Raw genomic sequence first — 11,306 nt, forward strand, 5'->3', positions numbered from 1 at the left:
AGGTACAACAGAAACCTGCATAGGGTTCTCCCTGCCATCCCAATCCCCTCTATTAAAACTGATCTTGCAGCTGGGGTTGGTGGTGCATACTTATAATCCCAGCAACTCAGGAGGAGAAGGCGGGAGCAGGATCACAAGTTTGAGGCCAGCCTGGATAACTTAAGAGAGACCCTGTCTCAAAATAAAATAAAAAGGGTTGAAGAGGTAGCTCAGAAGTAGAGTGCCTCTGAGTTCAATCCCTAGCACTGCAGAAACAAGCAAGAAGCTCACCTTGCACTGGGTGCGGTTGTAGATGCCTGTGATTCCAATGGCTCAGGAGGCTGAGGCATGAGTTCAAAGCCAGCCTCAGCAACTGTGAGGCGCTTAGCAACTCAGTGAGACCCTGTATTTTGTATTTTATTTAGAAACAGGGGATGTGGCTCAGTGGTTAAGTGCCCCTGAGTTCAATCCCTACTATCAAAAAACCCCAAAACAACAACAACAACAGGAAACAAAAAATTGACCTTGCTTAGGCACAAATGACCTCCATGTTGTTAAATCAATGGACATTTTTGTCTTTGTCTTTGACATGCTGCTGTTGAGGTACTGGTACTTGTTCCCTCTTAAACTACTGTTTCCTTGTGTATTAGTTAGAATAATTCATTAAGAATGTAGAACGCTCAGCTCAATCTGGGTTAAAAAGCAGAGGGGATTGATCAGTTCATGTCAGTGAAAAGCCCAGTGGTTAGTAAGCCTGGGGTCTTGGTTCTGCAACCCCTGGACTGGCCTCTGGGAGGTACTGGCTTTGTCTGTAATCTGCTTCCCCTTTTGGTTGTTCAGTGACTGCCAATAGCAAATCAGGTTTTTTTTTTTAAATTTTTAATATTTATTTTTCAGTTTTCGGTGGACACAACATCTTTGTTTGTATGTGGTGCTGAGGATCGAACCCGGGCCGCACGCATGCCAGGCGAGTGCGCTACCGCTTGAGCCACATCCTCAGCCCAGCAAATCAGCTTTTTAAGTCATATGCAAGGGGAGAAACAATCTTTATCTTTGGACTAATTGGACCATCCTAAAACAATTCCTTTGGCCAGAGGAATACCATATGCTGTTTGGGTTAGATCTGGACTATCTCAATTAATTGATATGAAAGGGGCTGGAATTACCCCTGCAGTGAGGAATGAGAGGGATTCCATCCAAATCACAAGGCTGAGAGACAGAACAGATGTTGGAGAGATGGTCACAATGTTCCACTCCATGGCTCCTTTCATTTATTTTTCCACTTTGCTCTCTGCTTCTTATCAGTGCTTCAACCCCTCCTTCTCTTCTACTCAACCCCTAGATGCTTAACCTGTGTTGAACTTCCCATTTTAAGTTCTTAAGTTCCTTGTTCTTCCTCTATCAAATTACTCACCTTCTTTTATTAGAATTTGTGGACTGATAACTCTCTTCCTTCTTAGTCTAAGGTCCATGAGGGTAGAGTGCCCGAGTGTATTATTCACCCTGCCATGTATCAGAAGGCCTGTGAGACAGACCAGGCTCCACAAGCAGCTTTGTGGTGTTGAATAATGATTCAACAATCCACTATACTAGGTAGTTTCCTTATTGAAGCTAGTAATATAACCTCCATTTTACATATGAGGAAATTGAGGCTCATAACTGTTGAAATGTTGTGAAGAACCACAGCTGGACTTTTTTCTTTTTCTTTTGTAAGAGTTGGAAAGAGATTGAAACTTGGGCCTCATACATGCTAGGCAAATGCTCTACCACAAAGCTATAACCCTGGCATAGAGCTGGACATTGAACCATCAGTTGATCTCTCCCTAGAACTCACATTCTTTCTGCTATGTCCCCCTCTGTGGTGAACAGAAGATTCCAGTCTCAGAATGTCAGGTCATTCCTGGTAGAGGTTATCTGCAGTTATGGGAATCTCAGATCTTTATTACTTGCAGAGGGTGCTTTTCCTCTGGCCAAGCTTCTCCCAACTTTTACATTATCCTTATCCTTTTTTTTTTTTTTGCACTAGGGATCAAATCAGGGGTGCTTAACCACTGAGCCACATCCCCAGTCCTTTTTATATTTTAAGACAAGAGTCTTGCTAAATTACTTAGGTCCTCACTAAGTTACTGAGACTGGCTTTGAACTTGCGATCCTCCTGCCTCAGCCTCCCAAGCCACTGGGATTACAGGTATGCACCACCATTTCTGGCTTCCCCATCCTTTTTCTTACTGCATGGACTGGCCCCAGTGTCCTGTGTAGGATGCCTTAGGAAAGGCTGACAGGTTCAGATGAGGGGAGATGTTGGCATTTTGAGAATTTTAATAATATTATCGGCCTTTTCTAAAGTAAGACATAGCTCATTTAATCTTCAAAGCAACCCAAGAGATAGATAATATTATTTTTCCCATTTGAAAAAAATTGGGATCAGAAAGACTACCTTGTCTAAGGACATAAGAGTTTACAAATGACAAAATATTGATTTGAGGCCAGGCAACCTAAACTTGAGCCCATGGTCTAAATCAAAAAGCCATAATTCAGAATGAAAGGAGTGAAGGGTAGGGAAATAAATGAAAGCAGCCTGGGCTATAAGCTGCCTCTCAACCTTATATCACTAGGTGAGAAACGACAAACCACTATGGTTGGCTTGGTTTTCATTAAGCAAAAATTTCTGTTTCTGAACTGGCTGACCTAGCATATTTTCCTCTCTATCAGCAGTAACTATTTATGAAGCACTTACTATATATATGCGAAGCACTGTGCTTTGCCAGAGAGGGAATGAATGTCAAGGTAAATAAGGCACGATCCATGCCGGCAAAGAACCCTACTGCAAGTGAGGAACCCACACTGGCTCATGGAGAGGAGGAATTTTCAGGATTCGATGCCACAAAAGTCCAACAGATAATTTTCACTCGATGTGCAAATGAATTCAGGGGCTTGGACCTTGTCATCGTCTCTGTTTCTGTCCTGTCTCTGACTCTGCTGCCACTCTTTCCTTCCTCAGCTATTCTCTGGCGTGGCTCGGCTCCTGGCTGGGTCACTTCTGTATGGTGGTGGCCCTGACCGATTCAGAACCAAACCTCTGATCAGAATGGAAGGCCTGATTGGCACAGGTTACACGTGCTCTTTCGAAGACAGGGGAGAGGTGAGACAGAGGTGGTGCCTTCAAGCCAAACCCTTTACCAGAGAAAGGAGTGAAACCTGGTCTGGCAACAGTGCCACATGCCCGCCATTACAGTCCATGTAGCAAGAAAGGATAGAGTGAAAGAACTCTGTCGTGATGAGGCTGTGACCTATCTGGACGGGGGCAGTGACACCTGCCTGTGATTGCAACGACTCCAGAGGCAGGAGGATCGCAAGTTCCAGACAAGCCCTGAATGGAATCCAGAGGGGGGTTTTCTTGGCTTGAGCCTTTCAAGGGTGAGAAATACTCTGAGTCACTTCCATTTTTGAGGTTTTTTTTTTTTTTTTTTTTTTTGGTTGTTGTTTGTTGAAAAATATGAAGCAAAGGCAAATAAGCACAAAAAATTCTTTTCTCTTTTAATTCTTTACATTTAGCAAAGAAACACTTGGACACCTTGTCTCCAACACAACCCAGGCAACTGTGCCATTCTCAGACAATCAGAGGGTCAATATGCTGCTGCATTTCGCTCAGGCTGAGTGGTCCAGCCACAGCCACAAAGGGAAAACGTAGATGCAATCTCTCCTTCCCCTGGCCAGAGTACCTTCATGACTGTCTACGGAGGTGAGTTTAGATTAATACTAACAGCTTGTGCTAGTGTCCCTCCTGCTCCACACCAGCACTGCTCTGAGCCTGTTAGAGATCTCAACCCTGGGTGAGCTTTGGGGTGAGCTTAGGAGAGGTCTCTGCGGGGTGGGGGACAGGGTCTCCATGCTGCTGAACTCTGGGAAACGTCCTCCACATCAGAGTCCCAGGAGATGATGCCCTTGAGTTGTTCAAGACACAAAGCCTGTGCTCCCAGACATGGTGGCCCACCACAGCAGTGTGATTCCCAAAGAAACGGAAGAAAATGTCCAATCCCAGCAGGCTTATCTACTCCCAGAAAAACAGTTCATCAGCCCTGGTTTTTGCTGAAATCACCAAACAGCAGTCCTCCGGGGATTTAGTTTTCGCTAGTGTCAAGTGTCAGAAACACAAGTTGGCCAGGAGTCGCCTCTAGTAAACTAGTCAACCTCCAAGGATGTGGAATAATTACCATAGTTGACAACTCTAACACAATTCTTCACCATAAACAGAAACAGAACACATTCTATGCAGTAGAGAGACTCTGTTCAGAAGTATTTGCACGAAGATAGTGTGTATTTTGGAAGGAATTCCTAGAACCCCTTGGTTTAAGCAAATCCAATAAGCAAAAAGCTGACTTTATACAAAAAAAAAAAAAAAAAAAAGGCTAATTCAGGGGAATTATCCACTTTGCAAAATAATGCTTCACTTTACAAAAACATTTCCCTGTGGTATTTCTGTCTACAGGAGGCTCTTGTTAGCATGTTTATAACTTGAGACCCTTTTATAAGAATAGTGATAGCCTCATCACTTTTGGGGGCACTCCTGGAATGGGGAGGATGGCAGCAGGACTGGGAAGTGCTCACAGACCAGGCCTGGGACCCCAGCTGCTGTCAACAAGGACCTTTTGTCTCCCCGCAGATCCACACTCCAGAGTGTTACCAGCCAACTCCCCCTGGCTCCTGGGAGACAGCTGTGGGGCAGGGATACCATTATGGATTTCATAAGAGGGAGGGAAATCCCAGCTCTGGGAGATGGAGTGACTCATCCAAGGTTACCAGCAAGTCAGCGGGCAGGCGGGGGCCCTCCCTGCTCCTGGCAGCCCTGCCTAAAGTGCTGTGTATTTTTAAATGCCTAGAGGATCCTCCCTCCAAAGCTCAATTCCCATCTCTTTGAATGTGAGCTGGACTTTAGGGACCTGCTTCTAACAAACACAGAATGGAAATGCAGTGATTTATAGTGGAGAGACCCCACAAATACCACCTTGACTAAGACTGGCATCAAGGTTAACATCATCAGTAATAAGACAGGTTGATGCCACGTGCCCCTGATTGGATGCAAAGAGCAAGACGCACTGCCTTCATGATATGCTTCCCAGACTCCTTAGTCTCAGTTTAATGATGAAACATCAGTGAACCCAAGATGAGGGACGTTCTACAAAACACCTGGCTACTCCTTTTCAAAAGCTGTCAAGGAAATGAAAGGTAATCAGAGTCTTCATTATACAATAACTACACAATAGCTGAGGATATGCTTTATTACCCAGTTGACTATGAAACCTATGTTCTGTATGGTTGAAGTAAGTATGCATATGATTTGCATTGTCCCTAATCTTAAGAAAAATTATGCATTCTATCTCCAGTATTTCTAAATAGATTATTCACATTGAGAAATTTCAAAAAGAAAAAAAAAAAGCTGTCAAGGTCATGGCAGTCCAAGAACTTGTCACAGATGGGAGGAGATTAAAAAAAAAAAACGGGACAACTAAATGTCACGTGGGGTCCTGGATGGGATCTTGGAACAGAAGAGGGACATTGGTGGAGAAACTGGGGAAATCTGAATGTCTGTAGTTTGGTGAGTAGTTTGCACTCATGGTCAATGTCAGTTTTGACAAATAGACCATGGCTATGGAAGGGTGAAGGTATGTGGGAAGTCTGTGTGCTGTCCTTGTGACTCTTTTGCAAATGTGAAATTGTCTTCAGCACAAGCGTCTGCTTTTAAGCAATCCTCTACTCCTCTTCTGTTTGGGAAGGTGGGGCAGCATCGGGGCTGGGCTGCACATTTGGCCAGTCTGGGTAGTTTCTGAGGAAAGAATAATGACATATTCCCCAAATTCTGCAGAATGCGACCCCATTGCCCCTTTTCTGAGATCACTCCTACTGGAGTGTGACAATACCCAGGAATGGAACTGTGTCAAACAAGGCCAGCCAGACAGCTTGGTCTGCAGACTGGGAGGGAAGCATACGTAGGCTATGGGAGCTGGCATACAGGGTGCAGGGAACTTCCCAGAATGATTTCCAGGACTTTGAAATGAATGATTTGAGAATATAAAGTTAATCAATTATAGCCCACCCATCAAACTTATCAACATTATGTACACAGCCATAGCCAAAAAGAAACGCCGAGATTATATGGGAGGGAAAATCTGCGTTTCTCCCCTACTCTGACAGTCTCCAAGGAGGGCCACCATAGATTTCTTCTCTCCAAGAACATGCACACATCAAACAACCATCACTAGGGGGATTGTCTTTCTCCTGTCTTTGAATCTGGGTTGGCCTTTGACTTCCTTTGATGGATGCAGTATGACGAAAGCAATGTCATGCCAGTTCTGCGTCCAGCCTGTAAGAGTTCTGGCAGCTTCTGTGTTCTCTTTTAAAGTCAGCTTTCACAGAAGAAAGTCCAGAACCCCGAGACCACCATATTGTAAGGAAGCCTGAGGTAGCCCTAGGGAGAGGCCACGTGGAGGAACAACCCAGTTCCAGGTAAGTACGGGAAGTCCTGGACTTGCCAGGCCAGCTTAGCTGCCATTGGAACTCGGCTGAATGAGTGACCTCTGCTAATGCAAACAAACACAACCAAAGCAAAACTAGAAGAATCATCCCACTGGTCTATCAAACCCACACAATCATGAAAAAGAAAGACTAAAGCATTGCTCTTGTAAGCCACCAAGCTTTGGGTTGGTTTGTTACATGGCAATGGGTAACAGAAGCACCCACTGACTTGCTGTCTCCTGTTATTCAACTTCTTATACATTGCCTCATAAATTTTAATATTTTAACCTTAACACATCAAAAGGAGTTGTAGAATATTTCAGACAGATATTAAAGGAATTGGAAATCAGACTTACTTTACTTCTCTGTCTGCTCTTAAACTCTATCTGCTTCCCAGGTGTCTCAGAATAGAAGACAAGCCATCAATATAGCCTGTAAGACCCACATGATCTGTTCTCCACTTGTTGCCTCCCTGATCTCAAGGCCTACTTCTCTTGGCTTTTGGTTCTATTTGAATATGCTGGGCACAGGTCACCTCAGGACCTTTGTATTTGCTGTTCTCTGTGCCTGGAATGTTCTTTCTGTAGAGAATTTCATGACTTGCTTTCTTACCTCCTCATCTTCACTCACTTGTTACCTTGTCAATGAAGTCTTCCCTAACCTGGTTTAAAATTGCTCTTCCCTCCTTCCCTAACCCTCTGTATCTCTTGCCTTAATTTTTCTCCATAGCCCTATTATTAATTAACATGTAGTGTGTTATGATTCATCTTATTTGGGGTCATCTTGCTTTAGTAGAACTAAGATAGCAGAGTTGGTTGGTACTTTTTTTTTTTTTTCTTTTTTAGTATTGCCATAAATCTAGAGTTAGAATGGTGTGTGGCAAAGTTGGTGTTCAGTAAGTCTTTTTTTTTTTTTTTTTTTTGAGGTGCTAGGGATTAAACCCAGGGCCTTGTGCATGTGTGGCAATCACTCTATCAACTGAGTTCTATCCCCAGCCCTGGGTAAGTCTTTATTGAATGGGTGAACAAGTTTTCTCAAACCCAAACCCTTAGATCTGGTGGTTTCAGGCATGATGCATGGACAGCCTCCCCTACTGGTAGTGTGTGGCATTGCAGTTCATTTCTACTGGACCACAGGAAGGATCACCCAGTGCACTAAAGGAAAACGGTGCCTGTAGGCTGGAGGTCCACCAACTCAATGTTTTAGGCTATGTGGGTCATATGATCTCTATCACAACTGTTCGACTCTGTCACTCTAGCGTGAAGGCAGCTGTTAGCACACATAAGCAAATAAGTATGTTTGTGTTTCCATGAAACTGTATTTATGAACACTGAAATTTGAATTTCATATCATGGTACATGTAACAAAAACATTTTATTTTTTTTCCTCACCATTAAAAAATATTAAAGCCACTCTTGGCTTGTAAGCCATATAAAACAGATGGTGGACCATCTTTGGCCTATGAGTTGTGGTTTGCTGGACACTGCTATTGACAATCTCCAAGTGACCCAAAGTATGGGAGAAGAATTCAATTTCCAGGGCAAATAGCCACAAGACTATTCATTTTTAAGGAAGTATTATTCATAATGTGAGTTGATGAATATTCATAGTGATTTCTGCATTCCAGGCACTTTTATAGCCAATGCATGGGTGGAAAGTGTCAGGCAGGGGCCAAGTGAAAAGAACTAGTCCTTAAAATCAGAATGCCAAATGCAGTAACCGATTCATGCTTCCTTCCTGCGAGAAAGAGACAGCAATCGTGTGCGGGATCAGAGGCATGCCATCCCAGGTGGGGGACACACAGGAATCAGACTGATGGGGTGCTGAAAAGGGAAAGATTGTGAGTTTATTCCTTAATAGGTCAATTTTTTTGGAGGGGTGGGTGGCTACTGGGGATTGAATTCAGGGGCACTCAACCACTGAGCCACATCCCCAGCCCTATTTTGTATTTTATTTAGAGACAGGATCTCACTGAGTTGCTTAGTGCCTCACTTTTGCTGAGGCTGGTGTGGAACTCATGATCTTCCTGCCTCAGCCTCCTGAGCTGATAGGATTACAGGCATGTGCCACAGTGCCCAGCTGCCAATTAGCTTTGCTGGATCTCATGGTTGAAGTCTGTGCCCTTGGACAGAGAGTTATTGTATGAGTCAGGGTTCTCCAGAAACAAACAAACAAACAAAAAACCCAAAAGGATATGTATTAATTATAAGGAAATGGCTCACATGGTTGTGGAGGCTAAGTCCCATGATCTGCTGTCAATAAGCTGGAGATCCAGGAAAGCTGGTGACAAAAATTCCAAATCCAAGTCCAAAGGTCTGGGAACCAGAAGAGCTGATACTGTAATTCTATCCAAGGATAGAAGATGAATGTCCCAGATCAAGCAGTCAGGCAGAGAGAGTAACTCAACCTTTTTCTACTTCTGTTCTATTCAGGCCGTCAATGGATTGGATGATGCCCATCGACACTGGAAAGAACATGCTGCTTTACTGAGACCAATTCAAATGCTAATTTCTTCCACATATACCCTCACATACAGAGATACTGTTTAACAAGCTATCTGGGCATCCCATAGCCCAGTCAAGTTGACACCTAAAATTAACCCTTGCAGGTACAAGTAAAAACCTAGTGCCTTTCTGACCACAGGGGAGGCAAGCCAATTTAGGAATCCAAATCAGATAGTGTTCATGTCTCTGGATATGATGCTTATTTGTATCAACTTGCATATTTAGTGTGTGTGTGTGTGTTTTGAGAACATTTAAGATCTACTCTCTTGGCAAAGGTAATTTTGATTTTATAAAAATGCAAAAATGGCTCAAAATCATTTGGGGAAAAAAGAAAAAAAAAAGATAAGTACAAGCTCCCCTACATCTTTGCCGCCTCCCTTTGCTCTTTATATCGACTTCTTGTTCTTAGTGCTGCTTTAATTTTAGCCCCCTTTTAAAAGAAAATTATTATTTTGCACATTGATCAGATCCTTGGGAGTGAAAGAAAAAAAGAGCCCCAAACTCACATGTAACCTCTTCCCCTCCATTCTCAGGAGAAAAAGACCTCAAAGCAGAAAAACAAATAATAATAAAGTTAACAAAAGAAAAATAATCAAAATAATCCATGTCCTCATCATCAAGTATCATTGTTAAAAAGTTTTTCCTCCCACATTTTAAAAATCAAAGAGTGTCTTACTATATACCACCTCTGATATTTGATTATTCCGTTTGTTAATATCTCTCTGACACATCTTCCTATGCTAACAAATACAAATCCGCATAGTAGCTTTTAATGTTGCTGTATGTCACACACACACACACACACACACACACACACACACACACACCTTTGTATTAAAATCATTTCCTCCTTGGTGTACACTGAGGTCATTTGTTGCTGTTATAATTATACAATAAACAGGTATCTCATGCTTTTATTTGATTGCTTCCTTTGGATAAATTACTAGAGGTAGCATTTCTGAGGCAGAGTATAGTTTGGGCTTTTTATTTATATTCTCACATATTTAAGGCTTTTTGTGTATATTGGCAGGATGCTCTGTGGTCAGGTGACAGAAACTAAGGCTGTGTCGAGTACACCAGGAACACATGGGTGCCTGTCACTCTATTCCTCACCAATGTCCGGTCTTCACTTTTCTCTTTGTGGTACTAGGGATTTAACCCAGGGACACCCCACCACTGAGCTACATTCTCAGTTACCTCCCTGTTATTTATTTTTTTGGTACTGAGGATTGAACCCAGGGGTGCTCAACCACTGGGCCACATCTCCAGCCCCTTTTAAAAATATTTTATTTAGAGAAAGGGTCTCATGGAGTTGCTAAGTGCCTCATTAAGTTTCTGAGACTGGCTTTGAACTCGCAATCCTCCTGCCTCAGCCTCCCAAGCAGCTGCGATTATAGATATGGGTCACTCTGCCCAGCTAGTCGCCTCCCTTTAAAAAAAATTTTGAGTGGGCGAGGTGGAAGGGGGTAGGAAAGATGGTGGAATGAGATGGATATCATTGCCCTACGTACATGTATGATTACACAAATGGTGTGACTCTACTTCATGAACAACCAGAGAAGTGAAAAATTCTGCTCCATTTGTGTACAATGATTGAAGAGCTTTTTACTGCTATGTATAACTGATAAGAACTAATAAAAAATTTTTTTGAGACAGGGTCTTGCTAAGTTGCTGAGGCTAGCCTTGAACTTATGATCCTCCTGTCTCAGCTACACAAGTTACTGAGATTACAGGTGTGCGCCATCCCACCTGGCAGAATATTAACATTTTTATTACCTTTGCCAATCTGATAGGTAGAAAATCCAAGTCTTGTCATTTGATTTGTATTTCCTTGATCGCTAGGGAGGTTAACTATTTTTAAAATGTTGGTTGACCAGTTTTGTGAATTTATTTTTTAACTTCATTATGGAAGATTTTTTTTAAAAAATCACAAAAGTAGAAGAGATCCCTGTGGTCACCCACACCTCAATATTTATTAACACTTGGGCAATTTTGTTTCACTTAGCTCTTCCTACTTCCTCCTCTCACACATAAAACCACTAGATTATTTTTAAACAGATTCCAGAGATCATATCAAGGGTATATTTTCAGTATATATTTTAAAAACAAAAGGCTTCTTTTCCTGTGATAGTATAACCAATAACATTATCCAACATGAAAAATACAAGGACTTATTAAAATATCAGCAAACACACAGTCAGTGTTAAGATGTATCTGATCGTCTTTCCTTTTTGGTGCTGGGGCTTGAGCCAGGATCTCATGCATGCTGTGCTATGCTTCTATCCTACCACTGAGCTGCACCCCCAGCCC

The 11,306-nt window shown here is 42.6% G+C and overlaps 1 long non-coding RNA gene across 2 annotated transcripts; it reads left to right on the plus strand.

Moving 5' to 3' along the window:
* The first annotated feature begins 5,495 nt into the window (after nt 1-5,495).
* On the plus strand, nt 5,496-9,911 carry LOC139705351 (uncharacterized). Of its 2 annotated transcripts, none has more exons than XR_011707223.1 (5): nt 5,496-5,575; nt 6,380-6,483; nt 7,418-7,493; nt 8,241-8,332; nt 8,925-9,911. It is a non-coding gene; the product is annotated as an uncharacterized lncRNA (long non-coding RNA). The 2 variants fall into 2 exon arrangements; XR_011707224.1 differs by having other exon boundaries at nt 7,425-7,493.
* Nucleotides 9,912-11,306: the final 1,395 nt, after the last annotated feature.

This window comes from Marmota flaviventris, chromosome 4 (assembly GCF_047511675.1).
Source record: "Marmota flaviventris isolate mMarFla1 chromosome 4, mMarFla1.hap1, whole genome shotgun sequence".
Taxonomy (NCBI): Eukaryota; Metazoa; Chordata; class Mammalia; order Rodentia; family Sciuridae; genus Marmota; species Marmota flaviventris.